The following is a 22748-nucleotide window of genomic DNA, read 5'->3' on the forward strand; positions in this document are numbered from 1 at the left end:
ACTCACAGCATATCTATATCAACAGTTATATGTATAACATTCATCTCTTAGAATTATGATCCTTCATTCTGAAATTCTGAACAGCACTTAGTCTACAAACCAATACTCTGAATGTTGAAAAAGCTGAATGAAGCAGCAGAAACCGTAGACAACTGTAAACGACCTTAATCGTCGGAAGTTTAATGATAAAGAATAGTATGTTGGAAAAGCTCAGAAAAATTAGAACTGGAAAATGGATTGAGCTAACCACGAAGTAGACCAAGGACAAATACAAGGACCAAACTCTATATTTAAAGAATCTGATGATTCTGTTTCTGATGAAATATTTAGCGAATACCTTGCTTCCGAATCTAAACCCTTACGGATAAATCTTCTTCATCATCCATCGATATTAGAAATTCTAAGATATCATCGTATCTTTCATTATAAATATTCTCCATATTTCTGAAGATATTTTCATAACTGTTCTTATCTGAAATCATTAATCTCATCGTGCTATCAGTGTTACATCATATAGAAACTATTAGTTTCTATATTCTGTAAACTTTCGAGCTTAAAATATGAATGTTATTGAAGTAATGTTGGGAACTGATGCATGAGTTAGTATAATATAATGACACTTGATCAACGTGATTATATTACAGTAGGTCATGCTGAGTTTCTAATGGAACGTGATGATTCACAGATCATAATGTCATCATGTGCCATGTTACATAACTCTTTCATTCTGCTTAACTTCTGAACATATCAAGAAAGTATATTCTTGATAGTTCTATTCTCAGTGATTCTGGTAATTTGACAAATCAAATCGTGCTAATACATTAGTTCTTATTTAGAACATGATGTTTATCCAAAATTCCATACTTACGAATTCTGGACCGTTACTCGCTTATTTAGAGGTCGGGAGGATAATAAAAAGGCAAAGAGCTCTAAAATATAAGAGAAAATATAAAGCCCAATAACAACAGGGAGGTTACAAACCGTAGATATTAATAGGAATAGCAATACAAAGACACGGCATAATTAAGAATAGTACCACCCCAAGATTATATTAAAAGTAAACAGATTTTTCTGGTGGAAGATTGAAAAGAAGGATGACAGAAATGATAATTAGAAAAATATTAGGGATTAGAACTGGACTAAGCATTTTCACAATCTTTTGGATGTATAAACTAAGAAAGAAAGTATAGGAATGGTGAGAATAATGGAACGGAGGAGTTTAATTTATAATGAAAATATCAGACATAGTAATCGAGGCAGATCACCGTATTTAATTATAGAGATCTTAATTTCCTTACTCGCCGAAGATTCAAATCTTTTAGATTTCGAAGATTTTTTTTAAATCCCTTGAATTCCGGAATTCAACCCTGACTCTGTCAAAAGTTAAGACGAATCTTTACTTTTCCTATTTCAATCTTTTGCGATAGCTTCACTCATACGCTTCAAGTAACCGAATCGTTTAATCTATATTACTCGGTAATGATAAAACTCTAGTAATCAACTCATATTCGCCATGAAAACATTTTTATTGTTAACCATGACCACCTCATTCAAATTTCGGGACGAAATTTCTTTAACGGGTAGGTACTGTGATGACCCGGGAATTTCCGACTAAATTTAAACTTAATCTTTATATGATTTCGACACGATAAGCAAAGTCTGTAATGTTGAGTCACAAAATTTTTGAAGTGTTTCATATATTTGTTTGACTTTCGACCATTCCTGATGATTCACGAACAACTATTTGTAAATAGATAACATATATATTTAAATATGTATTTATAATTTGAAATATAATTTGGAATATTGTATAATTGAATTACTAGAATTTATCTTATAAAATAAATAAAATACGATGTAATGGAAACTATATTTATAAATATATAGATATATACATAATTATATATATAAATATTATTTGTAAATATATAAAGTTCTATTAAATTTATTTGTTTAAAAATATATAATATATTTGTTTTAGTAATTAAAACTTGCTATTTAAAAGTGTTTGCATATAGAAAGAGAATATATTAAAAATAATTGATTTCGAGTCTAATTAGTAAACGTCAGTGACACTCGGTTGATATTTTGTTAGTTTTAATATAGATATAATACACGTTCATGATTGATTAAGATAAAAGTTGGACTGTAAATTGATTACGAAGATTTTTGATTTGTTAAAAATATTTTTACATTTCTAAGTTTAAGCATTAGTACTCCGTACATATAAATTGGAACAGAAAATAAACAATTATTGAACCTTTTTGATCAGATTTCAAACAGTTAATGAGTGAAATAATTAATTATATATAATCTAAAAGTTTGGGATTTTTAGGAACACTTTTATATGTTAACTGTTTAGCAATGGACACAATATAACCATCTGTGTTAAACTGTCGGCATATATTGACAATTGGGAGGCTGTTTACTGTATGTGATGCACGTTTCTCTTTTTCACATTCACTTGATTTATAATATATTATTATTATTAAATTCTTTATATTAAACTATCTCAAATTCTTCTTTATATACATACATACAGCATATTGATATATGCATATCAATCATCAACATGTGTTTCCACCACCGGCCATCTTCAACTTCCGGCCACCATAACAATACGCCACCTTCCTCCCTCTCAAACTTTCGGCAACCACCATTCTCATCAACCACCGATGATCACCACTTCACCTACGGCTAACCACCACCACAACCCGTCTCTCTTCCTTCTCCATTTCTCTCTAAATAGTCATCTCTCTCTCTCTCTCTCTCTCTCTCTCTCTCCCTATATCACTATATCTCTCTTTTCTTTCTGTTTCTTCATCTTCGAACAACACCAACATGAACCACCTGCTTGTCTCCTTGCTACAACTAAACACTACCCAAACAATCACCATTAAAACACGTTTAAAAACACCATCTCTCCCTCTCTTCTTTTACGACTCGAAAACCCATCTGTTTACAGTCTTCGCTACTGCTATTATTGTTCGACTCCTACTGCTCTTGGTGGTTTCTATTTCGTAATAACAATCGGAGAGGACAATGATACAGTAATATAGTGATGATGATACGTGTTAATATATGATAAAAAGCTCACGACATGATGCCTAATGATGAGGACTGTACACGATGGTGAAACAGGAAGATGAAAAGACGATGATGGAATCATGGTAAAGGAGATTGTGATTCGATATTGCTACGGCAGCTATATGTACCAGTGCTATTCCTACAACGATGACTCGATGAAGATGATGGTAAATGAAAATAACGATGATAGATGATGTACGATGAGATGGTGATTAAGAAATGATGAGGATACGTGTTTCAATTATGATATAATCACGATGATGATTGAAGAAGATGAAAATTACAGAAGAAAACGAATTGAGGAATATATTTTTTTTATGGAGATGATGTTTATTGAGGAAGAAGAAGAAACAGCTACAATATAGGTTAAATATATAAATGTAGTGAAATAATCCAGATAAACGATGACAGAGGGATGGTCTAGAGTGTTGGTGCTTAGGAAGGGGTCTCGGGTTCGAGCCTCAGATGGAGCATTTTATTTTTATTTTTTTTTTACAAAAAGAAGAAGGAAGTGAAACCCTTGACCTGTACATGATAATAACACAATTAATAATATTGGGCTGCTATGTATGGATTTGGGCCGTATCATTGGGCTAATTGTTTGTTAGGCCGAGATATATGGAGTAGGATGAAGAAAATTGGAGTTAAATATTTACAGGTTAAATACCATTAGGATTCGTGTAATTGCAGAAAAAGGAAGATAGTTCTATGGTTGTGGAGAGTGTCAGGTGTGCGAGAGGTCTTGGGTTCGAGTCTCGTTGCGTGCAGTTTATTTCTTTTTAATGCCACTAAGGTATTAATTGATATCTTAATTATTATTATTATTAATATTATTATAATTAATACTAATGTTATAAATATTAGTATTATTATTATTAGGATTGTTATTATTGTTATTGTTATTATTAACTAATATTATTGTTAAATGTAAGTATTATTATCATTATTTCAAATATTATCATTAACTTAGCTATTATTAATAGAATGTATTATCATTATTATGATTATTATTATTAGTGTTATTATGAAATATAACACAAGTTATTATTATTTTCATTAATAGTAGTATTAATATCATCATATATGAAATGTCCCGTTCTTATTGATTAAAAACGTTCCATATTAATTGATTTTGTTGCGAGGTTTTGACCTCTATATGAGACGTTTTTCAAAGACTGCATTCATTTTTAAAACAAACCATAACCTTTATTTCATAAATAAAGGTTTAAAAAGCTTTATGTAGATTATCAAATAATGATAATCTAAAATATCCTGTTTACACACGACCATTACATAATGGTTTACAATACAAATATGTTACATCGAAATCAGTTTCTTGAATGCAGTTTTTACACAATATCATACAAACATGGACTCCAAATCTTGTCCTTATTTTAGTATGCAATAGCGGAAGCTCTTAGTATTCACCTGAGAATAAACATGCTTTAAACGTCAACAAAAATGTTGGTGAGTTATAGGTTTAACCTATATATATCAAATCGTAACAATAGACCACAAGATTTCATATTTCAATACACATCCCATACATAGAGATAAAAATCATTCATATGGTGAACACCTGGTAACCGACATTAACAAGATGCATATATATAAGAATATCCCCATCATTCCGGGACACCCTTCGGATATGATATAAATTTCGAAGTACTAAAGCATCCGGTACTTTGGATGGGGTTTGTTAGGCCCAATAGATCTATCTTTAGGATTCGCGTCAATTAGGGTGTCTGTTCCCTAATTCTTAGATTACCAGACTTAATAAAAAGGGGCATATTCGATTTTGATAATTCAACCATAGAATGTAATTTCACGTACTTGTGTCTATTTTGTAAATCATTTACAAAACCTGCATGTATTCTCATCCCAAAAATATTAGATTTTAAAAGTGAGACTATAACTCACTTTCACAGATTTTTACTTCGTCGGGAAGTAAGACTTGGCCACTGGTTGATTCACGAACCTATAACAATATATACATATATATCAAAGTATGTTCAAAATATATTTACAACACTTTTAATATATTTTGATGTTTTAAGTTTATTAAGTCAGCTGTCCTCGTTAGTAACCTACAACTAGTTGTCCACAGTTAGATGTACAGAAATAAATCGATAAATATTATCTTGAATCAATCCACGACCCAGTGTATACATATCTCCGTATTGATCACAACTCAAACTATATATATTTTGGAATTAACCTCAACCCTGTATAGCTAACTCCAACATTCACATATAGAGTGTCTATGGTTGTTCCGAAATATATATAGATGTGTCGACATGATAGGTCGAAACATTGTATACGTGTCTATGGTATCTCAAGATTACATAATATACAATACAAGTTGATTAAGTTATGGTTGGAATAGATTTGTTACCAATTTTCACGTAGCTAAAATGAGAAAAATTATCCAATCTTGTTTTACCCATAACTTCTTCATTTTAAAGCCGTTTTGAGTGAATCAAATTGCTATGGTTTCATATTGAACTCTATTTTATGAATCTAAATAGAAAAAGTATAGGTTTATAGTCGGAAAAATAAGTTACAAGTCGTTTTTGTAAAGGTAGTCATTTCAGTCGAAAGAACGACGTCTAGATGACCATTTTAGAAAACATACTTCCACTTTGAGTTTAACCATAATTTTTGGATATAGTTTCATGTTCATAATAAAAATCATTTTCCCAGAATAACAACTTTTAAATCAAAGTTTATCATAGTTTTTAATTAACTAACCCAAAACAGCCCGCGGTGTTACTACGACGGCGTAAATCCAATTTTACGGTGTTTTTCGTGTTTCCAGGTTTTAAATCATTAAGTTAGCATATCATATAGATATAGAACATGTGTTTAGTTGATTTTAAAAGTCAATTTAGAAGGATTAACTTTTATTTGCGAACAAGTTTAGAATTAACTAAACTATGTTCTAGTGATTACAAGTTTAAACCATCGAATAAGATAGCTTTATATGTATGAATCGAATGATGTTATGAACATCATTACTACCTCAAGTTCCTTGGATAAATATACTGGAAATGAGAAAAATAGATCTAGCTTCAAAGGATCCTTGGATGGCTTGAAAGTTCTTGAAGCAGAATCATGACATGAAAACAATTTCAAGTAAGATTTCCACTCGAAATAAGATTGTTATAGTTATGGAAATTGAATTAAAGTTTGAATATGATTATTACATTGTATTAGAAAGATAACCTACTATAAGTAACAAAGGTTTCTTGATCTTGGATGATTACTTGGAATAGATTTAGAAAACTTGGAAGTAAACTTGCAATCTTGAAAATATTCTTAATTTTATGAAACTAGAACTTTTGGAATTTATGAAGAACACTTAGAACTTGAAGATAGAACTTGAGAGAGATCAATTAGATGAAGAAAATTGAAGAATGAAAGTGTTTGTAGGTGTTTTTGGTCGTTGGTGTATGGATTAGATATAAAGGATATGTAATTTTGTTTTCATGTAAATAAGTCATGAATGATTACTCAAATTTTTGTAATTTTATGAGATATTTCATGCAAGTTGCCAAATGATGGTTCCCACATGTGTTAGGTGACTCACATAGGCTGCTAAGAGCTAATCATTAGAGTGTATATACCAATAATACATACATCTAAAAGCGGTGTATTGTACGAGTACGAATACGGGTGCATACGAGTAGAATTGTTGATGAAACTGAACGAGGATGTAATTGTAAGCATTTTTGTTAAGTAGAAGTATTTTGATAAGTGTCTTAAAGTCTTTCCAAAGTGTATGAATACATATTAAAACGCTACATGTATATACATTTTAACTGAGTCGTTAAGTCATCGTTAGTCGTTACATGTAAATGTTGTTTTGAAACCTTTTGGTTAACGATCTTGTTGAATGTTGTTAACCCATTGTTTATTATAACAAATGAGATGTTAAAGTGTTATATTATCATGATATTATAATATATAATATATTTTAGTATGATATATATACAGTTAAATGCCGTTACAACGATAATCATTACATATATGTCTCGTTTCGAAATCATTAAGTTAGTAGTCTTATTTTTACATATGTATTTCATTGTTAATACACTTAATAATATATTTACTTATAATTTAACATAATTAACCAAGTATATCAATATCTTAATATGATTCATATGTACCTAGTAAGACGTTGTTATAACGATAATCGTTATATATATCGTTTTCGAGTTTCTTAAATTAATAGTCTCATTTTTATGTATATAACTCATTGTTAAAATACCTAATGAGATACATACTTATAATAAAATCATGTTAACTATATATATAACCATATATATGTCATCGTATAGTTTTTACAAGTTTTAACGTTCGTGAATCACCGGTCAACTTGGGTGGTCAATTGTCTATATGAAATCTATTTCAATTAATCAAGTCTTAACATGTTTGATTGCTTAACATGTTGGAAACACTTAATCATGTAAATAAAAATTTCATTTAATATATATATATAAACATGGAAAAGTTCGGGTCACTACAGTACCTACCCGTTAAATAAATTTCGTCCCGAAATTTTAAGCAGTTGGAGGTGTTGACGTATCTTCTGGAAATAAATGCGGGTATTTCTTCTTCATCTGATCTTCACACTACCAGGTGAACTCGGGTCCTCTACGACCATTCCATCGAACCTTAACAATCGGTATCTTGTTTTGTTTAAGTCTCTTAACCTCACGATCCATTATTTCGATAGGTTCTTCAATGAATTGAAGTTTTTCATTGATTTGGATTTCGTCCAACGGAATAGTGAGATCTTCTTTAGCAAAACATTTCTTCAAATTTGAGACGTGGAAAGTGTTATGTACAGCCGCGAGTTGTTGAGGTAGCTCCAGTTGGTAAGCTACTGGTCCGACATGATCTATAATCTTGAATGGTCCAATGAACCTTGGATTTAGTTTCCCCCGTTTACAAAATCGAACAACGCCTTTCCAAGGTGAAACCTTAAGCATGACCATTTCTCCAATTTCAAACTCTATATCTTTTCTTTTACTGTCCGCGTAGCTCTTTTGTCGACTCTGGGCGGTTTTCAATCTTTGTTGAATTTGGATGATTTTCTCAGTAGTTTCTTGTATTATCTCCGGACCCGTAATCTGTCTATCCCCCACTTCACTCCAACAAATCGAAGACCTGCACTTTCTACCATAAAGTGCTTCAAACGGCGCCATCTCAATTCTTGAATGGTAGCTGTTGTTGTAGGAAAATTCTGCTAATGGTAGATGTCGATCCCAACTGTTTCAGAAATCAATAACACATGCTCGTAGCATGTCTTCAAGCGTTTATATCGTTCTTTCGCTCTGTCCATCAGTTTGTGGATGATATGCAGTACTCATGTCTAGACGAGTTCCTAATACTTGCTGTAATGTCTACCAGAATCTTGAAATAAATCTGCCATCCCTATCAGAGATAATAGAGATTGGTATTCCATGTCTGGAGACGCCTTCCTTCAAATACAGCCGTGCTAACTTCTCCATCTTGTCTTCTTCTCTTATTGGCAGGAAGTGTGCTGATTTGGTGAGAAGATCAACTATTACCCAAATAGTATCAAAACCACTTGCAGTCCTTGGCAATTTAGTGATGAAATCCATGGTAATATTTTCCCATTTCCATTCCGGGATTTCAGGTTGTTGAAGTAGACCTGATGGTTTCTGATGCTCAGCTTTGACCTTAGAACACGTCAAACATTCTCCTACGTATTTAGCAACATCGGCTTTCATACCCGGCCACCAAAAATGTTTCTTGAGATCCTTGTACATCTTCCCCGTTCCAGGATGTATTGAGTATCTGGTTTTATGAGCTTCTCTAAGTACCATTTCTCTCATATCTCCAAATTTTGGTACCCAAATTCTTTCAGCCCTATACCGGGTTCCGTCTTCCCGAATATTAAGATGCTTCTCCGATCCTTTGGGTATTTCATCCTTTAAATTTCCCTCTTTTAAAACTCCTTGTTGCGCCTCCTTTATTTGAGTAGTAAGGTTAGTGTGAATCATTATATTCATAGATTTTACTCGAATGGGTTCTCTGTCCTTTCTGCTCAAGGCGTCGGCTACCACATTTGCCTTTCCCGGGTGGTAACGAATCTCAAAGTCGTAATCATTCAATAATTCAATCCACCTACGCTGCCTCATATTCAGTTGTTTCTGATTAAATATGTGATGAAGACTTTTGTGGTCGGTATATATAATACTTTTGACCCCATATAAGTAGTGCCTCTAAGTCTTTAATGCAAAAACAACTGCGCCTAATTCCAAATCATGCGTCGTATAATTTTGCTCGTGAATCTTCAATTGTCTAGACGCATAAGCAATCACCTTCATCTGTTGCATTAATACACAACCGAGACCTTGCTTTGATGCGTCACAATAAATCACAAAATCATCATTCCCTTCAGGCAATGACAATATAGGTTCCGTAGTTAGCTTTTTCTTCAATAATTGAAACGCCTTTTCTTGTTCATCCTTCCATTCAAATTTCTTCCCTTTATGCGTTAATGCAGTCAAGGGTTTTGCTATTTTGGAGAAATCTTGGATGAATCTTCTGTAGTAAATAGCCAATCCTCAAAATTGACGTATATGCTTCGGTGTTTTTGGGGTTTCCCACTTTTCAACGGTTTCGATCTTTGCCGGGTCCACCTGGATACCTTCTTTGTTCACTATGTGACCGAGGAATTGAACTTCTTCCAACCTGATAAGGCTAAAAAGGAACATATATTTCATAGCATTATTCCCCAAGAAAGACAAGATTTTAGTTGCAATTGTTCCATTTTCAAGTAATATTCGTTTATATTAAATAAGTGCGAAGACAAAAGGCGAAAACGACGAATTGAAGACACAAAGGTCCAAAAAGCTCAAAAGTACAAGATACAATCAAAAAGGTTCAAATTATTGATGAAGAACGTCTAAAAATGACAAGAGTACAAGTTACAAAACGCAAAGTACACGATATAAAATTGTACGAAAGGGCGTTCGAAAATCCGGAACCGAGGCATGAACCAACTCTCAACGCGCGACGCAACGGAGCTGAAAGTACAAGTCAACTATGCACAAGAATAAAATATAATATTTAATTAATTCATAATAAGAATAATATTAAATAATAAAAAGTTGTTAATTGAGCATAGTTCAGGGGTCATAAGTGAAAATTTCAATTTATCATTTGCCTATAAAAGGCCATCTAAATCGATGATTTAGATACACCTTTTCAATTCTCTTTCTTTGTAACATATATATTTATATTTATAATATTAATTTTAATTTTAAGTTTAATAATAATTTTGGGGTAGTGTAACAAATGTTTAACGGGTTTTAAGTCGGAACTCTGTCCGTGTAACGCTACGCTATAAATAATCATTGTAAGTTATGTTCTTCCTTTTTAAATTAATGTCTCGTAACTAAGTTATTATTATGCTTATTTGAGCCGAAGTAATCGTGATGTTAGGCTAAAATATTAAGATAGGGTTATTGAACTTTGGACCATAATTAAGGTTTGGGCAAAAGACTGACACTTGTGGAAATTGGACTATTGACTATTAATAGATGGGGGGTATTGTCTAATTGAGTGACAACTCATTGGAGTCTGTCGAACCTATCTTCAAATTAATTAACCTAATAATTAATAATGATTATGGTTGTCCTATTTAGTGACGTTCATATGGAATCTGTTATAATCATTTAATTAATCAATTGGGTTGGGTAATTGATTATTCATTCTGATCAAGTGGATGAATTAATATTCATAAACTAATTAAAACAGGGGTGGATTACATACAGTGATAACTGGTGTAATTGTTGACAGAAGTGATAACTGCGTCACAGTTTAAATCCTTAATCAGTTGGAATATTTGACTTCGGGTATAAGGGTAATTTGACGAGGATACTCGCACTTTATATTTATGACCGATGGACTATTATGGACAAAAACCAGATAGACGTATCAAATAAACCAGGACAAAGGACAATTAACCCATGGTAATAAATTAAAATCAACACGTCAAACATCATGATTACGGAAGTTTAAATAAGCATAATTCTTTTATTGTATTTCTCATCGTATCTTTATTTACTGTCATTTTATTACTCGCAATTTTATTTACTGTCATTTTATTTATTGTCATTATTTTACGCACTTTAATTATCGTCATTTATCTTTGCGCTTAAAATATAGAATCGACAAACCGGTCACTAAACGGTAAAAACCCCCCTTTATAATAATAATATTACTTATATATATATATATATATATATATATATATATATATATATATATATATATATATATATATATATATATATATATATATATATATATATATATATATATATATATATATTTGTATTTTTACAATTATTGTGTGTAAAAAAATATAGTGTTATACTTCACGAGCTCCCTGTGGAACGAACCGGACTTACTAAAAACTACACTACTCTACGGTTAGGTACACTGCCTATAAGTGTTGTAGCAAGGTTTAGGTATATCCATCCGTAAAATAATTAAAACTTGTGTAATATTTTGTAGTATTTCGTAGTAAAATTAATACTATTTCGTACCCTCACGCTACAACATCAAGTTTTTGGCGCCGCTGCCGGGGAGCGCTAAAACGCTATATTTTTAAATATAATAATATTGAAATAAAATATAATAATATAATAATATTGAAATAGAATATAATAATATAATAATATTTTAGATAGAATATAATAATATAATAATATTTTAGAATCAATACGTAAATTTTAAAAAAGTCGTATTTATTAAATACTTCAGGGGTATATTATGTAACTTATAATTAATAATTTCTATAATGTCGCTTTCATGTGAATAGTAAATTAATTAATTTCTTTTCATTTACTATTCATGAATAGTAAATGAGTTAAAAAAAAATTTGTGTAAAAAAAAACGTTTTTTTTTAAAGAAAAAAAAATTCGTTTAAAAAAAAAAAAAACGTTAAAAAAAAAACAAAAACGTAAAAAAAAAAAAAAAAAACGTTAAAAAAAAAAAACGTAAAAAAAAAAAAAAAAAACACTAGTTTTGAATCTGCATCAGTTTTGAGCCTGCATCAGTTTTGAACCTGCATCAGCTTTTGAACTTGCATTCAATTTTGAATCTGCACTCCCATTTTGAGCCTGCATATAAAAAAAAAATTATTAAAAAAAATATATTTTTAAGATTTTGTCTATAAAAAAAAATGTTTTTTTAGTTTTATTACCTTTAGATTTTTAGACTATAGTCGCAACTTTTAGTATTAAGTTTAGTTTTGCCATAGTTATTTTCTTATTTTTATTTTTCGATGCCTTTTACCTATGTATCAATTACAATTCCAATTAGTAATCTCTATTTGTAGTTTTAATTTTAAGATAGTGATAGTTATAAGGTTGGATTAATCGCGTGTTTTTAAAGTCTTATAAGCCACTCTTCGCCTTTTTCGTTTTTCGACACTTTTCGACGCACAATCTATTTCTTCCTTATTTCTCGTCATTCTAGTTATAGGACATAGAATTTTATCTACATCTAATCTAATATTTCTTAAACGGAAAGAAAAATTATTTAAGCGGTTAAGTTAATAGACGTTGACATTTTTCTGGTTCGTAGTAATAGTTGGATTTGTACGTGGACCGGGTTGTTGGAGCCAAACAGTCCTCAATTATATTGAGACCAAACGAATCATGCCCCTCTGCTGCATCTTTTGGCTATTCGAAACGTGGGCAAAAATCAGAAAAGTCTATTGATTGGACAACTTATATAAGTTTTTCTTATTTTTTTGTATAACTAATAGGATATTCTGTGAATGCACCGAGCAAAACGTTCACCACCTGTCATACGTTCACCACCTGTAACTCGATCAAGACATCTAGCCAATATTGTCGCCGTTGATTTTTCTTTAGAATCATCATCTAATCAAACAAGAACTCCAACTCAAATTTCCGATAATCCATCTTTTGAACCCGATTTCACAACTGAGAACCCGGAGGATATTCAAGGACAATTCCAAGATCCTGAACCACTAATTATTCCTCCTGAACCACAAACCGTTAAATCAGAGTCCTCTAGTGATTCGTATTCAACGAATTCAATTATGGAAAATCTAGAACCTCTAAGTATGGAAGATCGAATGAGAGCTACACGCACGGGCCAAGGTCACGCCATTATTAAGCCAGAAGTTAATGCGCCAGATTATGAAATCAAAGGACAAATTCTACACATGGTAACTAACCAATGCCAATTCAGTGGTGCACCGAATGAAGATCCTAACGAACACCTTCGTACGTTTAAAAGAATTTGTACACTATTCAAAATCCGAGAAGTGGAAGATGAGCAGATCTATCTCATGTTATTTCCCTGGACTTTAAAGGGAGAAGCCAAAGATTGGTTAGAATCGTTACCTGAAGGGGCGATTGACACATGGAATGTTTTAGTTGAAAAATTTCTTAAACAATTCTTTCCGGCATCCAAAGCCGTAAGACTTCAAGGAGAAATTGTTACGTTCGCGCAAAAGCCAAATGAAACATTATATGAGGCGTGGACAAGATTCGGAAGGATGTTGAGAGGATGTCCTCAACATGGTTTAGATACTTATCAAATAGTACAAATATTCTACCAAGGTGTCAACGTTGCTACACGAAAAGACATCGATATAACAGCTGGTGGTTCCATTATGAAGAAAACCGCAACCGAAGCTCACAAGATCATTGATAACACAGCATCCCACTCTCATGAGTGGCACCAAGAAAAAGATATATATCGTTCATCTAAAGCGGCTAGAGCCGATTCTAGCCATGACTTTGATTCCGTTTCTGCAAAAATAGATGCTTTCGAAAGATGAATGGAAAAGATGAATAAAGATATTAACGCAATACGAATCAGTTGTGAGCAATGCGGTGGACCACACTTATTGAAAGATTGTCACTTTGAACCAACCATGGAACAACGAGAGAATGTTTTCTACATGAACCAAAGGCCGGGAAATAATTATCAAAATAATTATCAACCGCCAAAGCTAAACTTCAATCGAAATCAAAACATTCTTTACAATCCAAAAGGACCCGAAAATAACTGGTATAACCAACAAGGTCCGAATAACCAACCACCTCAAAACAACACTTTCAATCAACAAAGACCTGGCTTATATAAACCACAGCAACAAACCGAAGAGAAAAAGCCAAATCTAGAAGAAATGATGGTAAAGCTAGTTGAATCTCAAACGCAATTTATTACATCTCAAACCCAAACAAATGAGAGGTTTGATCAGTCATTAAGAACTCAACAAGCTTCCATTTTGAATCTAGAAAAACACGTAGGTACTCTTGCTAGCATGATGAGTGAGAGGGAACAAGGAAAGCTACCGAGTAATACTGAAGTAAATCCTCGGAAAGAGAATGTTAATATGGTGTCAACAAATTCTGAAAAACCAGCTCCAGAAGATGAGAAGGTTTTAGATGTGAGTAACAATGAAGAAGTTACATCACCACCACCACCCGAGTATGTAAAGCCAATGGTGACACCATACAAACCACCCATCCCGTTTCCAAGAAAATGAGTTGAGTATGAGCAAGTAATAAGTAATAAAGATTGTGATTCTTCTGGAAAGAAGAAGAAGAAAAAGAATAAGAAAGTACAAGAAACAAAAGCCGTAGAAGTAAACCCGGTGAATACAGTTCCACCAAAACCTCCACCTAGGGTAGGTGATCCGGGTGAATTTATTGTTCCTTGTCTACTTAGTGATTGTGTCGTGTATGATGCACTAGCAGATTTAGGTGCAAGTGTGAGTGTTATGTCTCTTTCATTATATAAGAGATTAGGGGTAGGTGAGTTAAGTCCAACGGATATGAGTGTTCGACTCTTTGATCAAACCATTAAGCACCCAGTTGGAATTGCTGACAACCTACCCATTCAAGTAGGTAATTTAACCTTTCTAGTCGAATTCATTGTCATTGACATAGAAGAGGACCCAAACATTCCTCTAATTTTAGGTCGACCATTCTTTGCGTCCACCGGGGCGTTATTTGATGTAGGAAATGGAAGAATGACACTTAAAAGTGGTGACAAATCTATCACCTTTATGATTCGAAAGTCTAAATCTCCACCAACCAAGACCGTTGAACCAGAAAAAACGATTGGTAAGAACCATGTTGTTTTACCAACTCCAACGGTAGTGCTTAATAATAATAAAACGCCTAAGTGTGGGGAAAATGAAGTAACACCTAATGATGACATGATAACAAAGAACCCCGTTATTGATACGAAATTAAATGACCCCGTTATTAACAGTTCAATGAAGAAACTTTTTAAACGGGCTATTGATGCTAGAAGTAAGGGGAACTTTAAGTTATGTAACCGGTTAGTATCCAATCTGTCGCCTAAAGAAAGGGCGAAGCTAGTTGAATTATGGGATATTACGGAAGAAGCCGGGCACTGGCTTAAAGAAAAAGTCACAGATAGGCAAGTTGATTATGGACCAAGAGAAATTGACAATGAAGTTAATCACAATTTCAACACCACAGCTACCTAAGTGTGGGGAGATTCGAATGTTCTAAAAAGATAATGCTGTCTAAAGTTATTTGTTCTGTTCTCGTGTAGTTCCGAGAATGGAATCCGATTGGTCTTTTCCGCTAGCAGACACTAAAGAACTAGTTTTCTCCCTCCATTCTGAATTTTTATTTTTTTTAGGTTTTATTTGAAATTAATATGCATTTTAATTTATGTTTTATTGTAATTTTAAAAAACAAAATTTACTTTATTTCTTTAAGTTAAAAATATGATTTTTAAAATTCGTCGTAAGTTGAACACTAGGTCATTGAACCGAAATTGCTTTACCCGAGGACGGGGCGACAAATTTTGTTATCATTATTTTTAATTTTATTGATCTAAAGTATGCTAAAAAGATTTTAGATTTTATACATTTTTGAACGTGGGGTTATATACCAAACTTCAAAAATATGTATATATATGTTTGTGTTCTATGTTATGTACAAAATAGGGTAAAACAGCGCACTTTCAAAGACTGTCATTAAGTTCAGCAAAAGGTACTAATTTTGACGACAAGACACAAAAGAACAAATGTGATATAACAAATGAAGGAATGAACGATGAGGCGCCATCAATCATTCAACGAGCTTTGTAATTACAAATTCGGTATTTTTAATCACTTTTCTACACTAATCACCCTCATGAATTTATAATTATAGTCTGATTTCATGCAAATGAGGGCATTGCATGATCTCAAGTGTGGGGAAGGGTTATAAATTCTCTCGGGTTTATACTTGGTTTATTTGCCAAATTTTGTGAAAATTTGAAAAATTTTCAATTAAATGAAGTCAAAATCATGTTTATACATATTTATGAACGATGAAAACTAGGTGTTAATGCCGAAATTATCGTTACCTCGGAAAGGACATAAATTGAGAAACAACCAAAATGTTAGAATTCATTTAAGAATGGAATAGAGGAGAAAAAGGCAAAGAAAAACAAAAATAAAAGCCAAGTGTGTGAAAACTCTACCAAGTTATTCAAAATATATCACATATTTTTGTACAAACAATTGAAAATACTTTTGTTTTGGACGATAATCAACTGTTTTACCCGATGAAAGAAAAGAAGAGATGGATCTACACGATGAATCAATTCCATCATTAAAAGGAAGTAAAGTCTTCCGAAAAAGACACGCGCTTCTTGATTTAGGTCATGAAGTTGTCGTCCAGACCAGCTGTAGGTTGACGAAAAATCTAGAAAAGTCATCTCTAAAATCAGCAGGAAATCCACAGACCTCAGCATCAAACAGGGTCGCCATGTGGTCAGATTTATCCTAACCATGAGAAGGATTTATCTCGCACAATGGGGGGGCACCGTGCAAATTAGCTTGATAAGACTAATGAATCAGATCCCCAGAAAGGATAATCTCCTTAAAGATTAAAAATCAGCTTTTAAGACTGATATTACTCAATCCTTGAGATTGACCTTAAAGATTGAGAATTCAAACTCATGGAATTCAATGATATCTAAACTCGGGCTTGAACGAGAAAATATTTTGATCAAAAATACAAACCGATTTGTTTTCTGAAAACCCATTTTTAATGCGTTCATTACCATTGAACATAAAATCCTAGGAATTCACCTGGAATTCATTTGGTCACCTGAACCAAATCGGGTGTCAACCGTAAGAATGGTGGTTGCATAGCATGGTCGGAGACAGGACCTTGTGCCAGACCGAAAAATCAAAGGATGATCTTTACTATCGCTCCTACCATGGATAGTTCTAGCATCCGACACGTTAATAAGACCATAATCATCTGCATGTCACGGGACATTGCCTTAACAGTTTCTTGTTCATCGCTTTCCTTTACAACCGGACGGTAGTTTACCAAAAGGTAATATACGGAACAAGTAAACTGGATGTGTGCTATTCGACACCGGGATAGCAGTGGATTACACGAACCTAAAAGTTTTAGCCAAAATATTGATCCACAAATATATTTTGCAACACCGATGATGGATCAAATCAGAAAACTTGTCTAGGGTAAAATCTAGCATGAATTTTCAAAAAGATCAAATGTTTTCATAAAGATCCAATTTCCTAAAGGATCTAAATTTTTATAGTCATGTGGGACTGTAAACCGCCTTTCAAATGTGCACTTTGCTTTGGAAACCGAAAGTAAATCGGCTATTTGATTGCAAGTGTCATTGACCTAAACCCGAGGCAACTGTGGATGACACACCCACCTTTAACCATATCGTTACTATCATTGTTTATACCGCCATATCAAAATCACTGATGTATAAAGTGTGAAGAATAAAGAAGTGATTTGTATGTTTTTATTTCAAGACTATATTGCTTGAGGACAAGCAATGCTCAAGTGTAGGGATATTGATAAGGCTAAAAAGGAACATATATTTCATAGCATTATTCCCCAAGAAAGACAAGATTTTAGTTGCAATTGTTCCATTTTCAAGTAATATTCGTTTATATTAAATAAGTGCGAAGACAAAAGGCGAAAACGACGAATTGAAGACACAAAGGTCCAAAAAGCTCAAAAGTACAAGATACAATCAAAAAGGTTCAAATTATTGATGAAGAACGTCTAAAAATGACAAGAGTACAAGTTACAAAACGCAAAGTACACGATATAAAATTGTACGAAAGGGCGTTCGAAAATCCGGAACCGAGACATGAACCAACTCTCAACGCGCGACGCAACGGAGCTGAAAGTACAAGTCAACTATGCACAAGAATAAAATATAATATTTAATTAATTCATAATAAGAATAATATTAAATAATAAAAAGTTGTTAATTGAGCATAGTTCAGGGGTCATAAGTGAAAATTTCAATTTATCATTTGCCTATAAAAGGCCATCTAAATCGATGATTTAGATACACCTTTTCAATTCTCTTTCTTTGTAACATATATATTTATATTTATAATATTAATTTTAATTTTAAGTTTAATAATAATTTTGGGGTAGTGTAACAAATTTTTAACGGGTTTTAAGTCGGAACTCTGTCCGTGTAACGCTACGCTATAAATAATCATTGTAAGTTATGTTCTTACTTTTTAAATTAATGTCTCGTAACTAAGTTATTATTATGCTTATTTGAGCCGAAGTAATCGTGATGTTAGGCTAAAATATTAAGATGGGGTTATTGAACTTTGGACCATAATTAAGGTTTGGGCAAAAGACCGACACTTGTGGAAATTGGACTATTGACTATTAATAGATGGGGGGTATTGTCTAATTGAGTGACAACTCATTGGAGTCTGTCGAACCTATCTTCAAATTAATTAACCTAATAATTAATAATGATTATGGTTGTCCTATTTAGTGACGTTCATATGGAATCTGTTATAATCATTTAATTAATCAATTGGGTTGGGTAATTGATTATTCATTCTGATCAAGTGGATGAATTAATATTCATAAACTAATTAAAACAGGGGTGGATTACATACAGTGATAACTGGTGTAATTGTTGACAGAAGTGATAACTGCGTCACAGTTTAAATCCTTAATCAGTTGGAATATTTGACTTCGGGAATAAGGGTAATTTGACGAGGATACTCGCACTTTATATTTATGACCGATGGACTATTATGGACAAAAACCAGATAGACGTATCAAATAAACCAGGACAAAGGACAATTAACCCATGGTAATAAATTAAAATCAACACGTCAAACATCATGATTACGGAAGTTTAAATAAGCATAATTCTTTTATTGTATTTCTCATCGTATCTTTATTTACTGTCATTTTATTACTCGCAATTTTATTTACTGTCATTTTATTTATTGTCATTATTTTACGCACTTTAATTATCGTCATTTATCTTTGCGCTTAAAATATAGAATCGACAAACCGGTCACTAAACGGTAAAAACCCCCCTTTATAATAATAATATTACTTATATATATATATATATATATATATATATATATATATATATATATATATATATATATATATATATTGTATTTTTACAATTATTGTGTGTAAAAAAATATAGTGTTATACTTCACGAGCTCCCTGTGGAACGAACCGGACTTACTAAAAACTACACTACTCTACGATTAGGTACACTGCCTATAAGTGTTGTAGCAAGGTTTAGGTATATCCATCCGTAAAATAATTAAAACTTGTGTAATATTTTGTAGTATTTCGTAGTAAAATTAATACTATTTCGTACCCTCACGCTACAACATCACAACCAAAATGCACACTTTGAAAACTTAGCGTACAGTTTTTCTTTCCTCAATACTTCTAGCACTTTTCTCAAATGTTCTTCGTGCTCTTGATCATTCTTTGAGTAAATAAGTATGTCATCAATGAAAACAATGACAAACTTGTCAAGATATGGCCCACACACTCGGTTCATAAGGTCCATGAACATAGCTGGTGCGTTAGTCAATCCAAACGGCATAACCATAAACTCGTAATGACTATAACGCGTCCTAAAAGCAGTTTTTGGAATATCATCCTCCTTTACTCGCATTTGATGATATCCAGAATGTAAATCGATCTTCGAATAAACCGACGAGCCTTGTAGTTGATCAAATAAGTCGTCAATTCTCGGCAGTGGATAACGATTTTTGATGGTAAGTTTGTTCAACTCTCTGTAGTCAATACACAACCTAAATGTACCATCCTTCTTCTTGACAAACAAAACAGGAGCTCCCCATGGTGATGTGCTTGGTCGAATGAAACCACGTTCTAATATTTCTTGCAGTTGGCTTTGCAGTTCTTTCATCTCGCTGGGTGCGAGTCTATAAGGAGCACGAGCTATTGGTGCAGCTCCTGGTACAAGATCTATTTGAAATTCAACAGATCGATGTGGAGGTAGTCCCGGTAATTCTTTTGGAAATACATCGGGAAATTATTTTGTGACGGGAACATCATTGATGCTCTTTTCTTCAGTTTGTACTTTCTCGACGTGTGCTAGAACAGCATAGCAACCTTTTCTTATTAGTTTTTGTGCCTTCAAATTACTAATAAGATGTAGCTTCATGTTGCCCTTTTCTCCGTACACCATTAAGGGTTCTCCTTCTTCTCGTACAATGCGAATTGCATTTTTATAACATACGATCTCTGCTTTTAGCTTCTTCAGCCAGTCCATGCCAACTATTACATCAAAACTCCCTAACTCTACTGGTATCAAATCAATCTTAAATATTTCGCTACCCAGTTTAATTTCTCGATTCCGGCATATATTATATGCTGAAATTAATTTACCGTTTGCTAATTCGAGTAAAAATTTACTATCTAACAGCGTCAATGGATAACTTAGTTTAGCACAAAAATCTCTACTCATATAGCTTCTATCCGCACCCGAATCAAATAAAACGTAAGCAGATTTATTGTCAATAAGAAACGTACTCGTAACAAGCTCCGAGTCTTCCTGTGCCTCTGCCGCATTAATATTGAAAACTCTTCCGCGGCCTTGTCCATTCGTATTCTCCTGGTTCGGGCAATTTCTAATAATGTGGCCCGATTTTCCACATTTATAACAAACTACATTGGCATAACTTGCTCTGACACTACTTGCTCCGCCATTACTCGTTCTGACACCATTTATTCCTTTCGTTCTGTTAACCCCTGGTCCGTAGACCTCACACTTCACCGCGCTATGACCATTTCTTTTACACTTGTTGAAAAATTTGGTGCAGAACCCCGAGTGATACTTTTCACACCTTTAGCATAGCTGCTTCTGATTGTTATTGTTGTTGCGGTTGTTATTGTTGTTGGGATGATTGTTGTATTTGCTGTTGTTGTTGTTGTTGTTGTTGTTGTTGTTGTTGTTGTTGTTGTTGTTGTTGTTGTTGTTGTTGTTGTTGGGCCATTTGTTGTAGTTGCGATTGATGTTGCGATTGTTGGGATAATTGTTGCGATTATTATTGTAATTGCTGTTGTTGTTGTATTGGTGATTCTTATCACCGTTTTCCTCCCACTTTCTTTTGACTTGCTTCACATTGGCCTCTTCAGCCGTCTGTTCTTTAATTCTTTCCTCAATCTGGTTCACTAGTTTGTGAGCCATTCTACATGCCTGTTGTATGGAGGCGGGCTCGTGTGAACTTATATCTTCTTAGATTCTTTCCGGTAATCCTTTCACAAATGCGTCGATCTTCTCTTCCTCATCTTCGAACGCTCCCGGACACAATAGGCACAATTCTGTGAATCGTCTTTTGTACGTGGTAATATCAAATCCTTGGGTTCGTAACCCTCTAAGTTCTGTCTTGAGCTTATTGACCTCGTTTCTTGGACGCTACTTCTCGTTCATCAAGTGCTTGAATGCTGACCACGGTAGTGCGTACGCATCATCTTGTCCCACTTGCTCTAGATAGGTATTCCACCATGTTAACGCAGAACCTGTGAAGGTATGCGTAGCGTACTTCACTTTGTCCTCTTCAGTACACTTACTTATGGCAAACACCGATTCGACCTTCTCGGTCCACCGTTTCAATCCGATCGGTCCTTCGGTTCCATCAAATTCCAAAGGTTTGCAGGCAGTGAATTCTTTGTAGGTGCATCCTACACGATTTCCTGTACTGCTAGATCCAAGGTTATTGTTGGTATGTAGTGCAGCCTGTACTGCGACTATGTTTGAAGCTAGAAAAGTACGGAATTCCTCTTCATTCATATTCATGGTGAGTCGAGTAGTCGGTGCCATTTCCTTCAAAATAGTCAAATGGAACAAGTTAATCATACAGAATATTAAGAGTAGTTAATAGTATTTCGTAGCATAATATGAACTCATTTATAAAAGCTTTTTCTTCATATTAGCGTTTTATAAGTTTAAATTCGGGTAGTACCTACCCGTTAAGTTCATAATTAGTAGCTAATATACAATTCAACTACTACAATTCTATATGAAAAACTGATTATAATAATATTTCGCGTTCAAACTTTTATACAATATTTTACAAACTTACAATACCGCTTATTTTACATAAAGCATGAAATATAGCACACAATAACTTTGATACAAGATAGTTATGAAGATAATTCTAGCTAGTACATAAGTCGTTCAGCAAAGGCAATAAAGACACGTAATTCATACGTCCAGAAACAAGTCATGCATTCTGGTTTTACTAGGACTACTTCCCATCCTTGGTCTTGTGGAACATAACCGTTATG

Source organism: Rutidosis leptorrhynchoides, chromosome 10, assembly GCF_046630445.1.
Source record: "Rutidosis leptorrhynchoides isolate AG116_Rl617_1_P2 chromosome 10, CSIRO_AGI_Rlap_v1, whole genome shotgun sequence".
Classification (NCBI taxonomy): domain Eukaryota; kingdom Viridiplantae; phylum Streptophyta; class Magnoliopsida; order Asterales; family Asteraceae; genus Rutidosis; species Rutidosis leptorrhynchoides.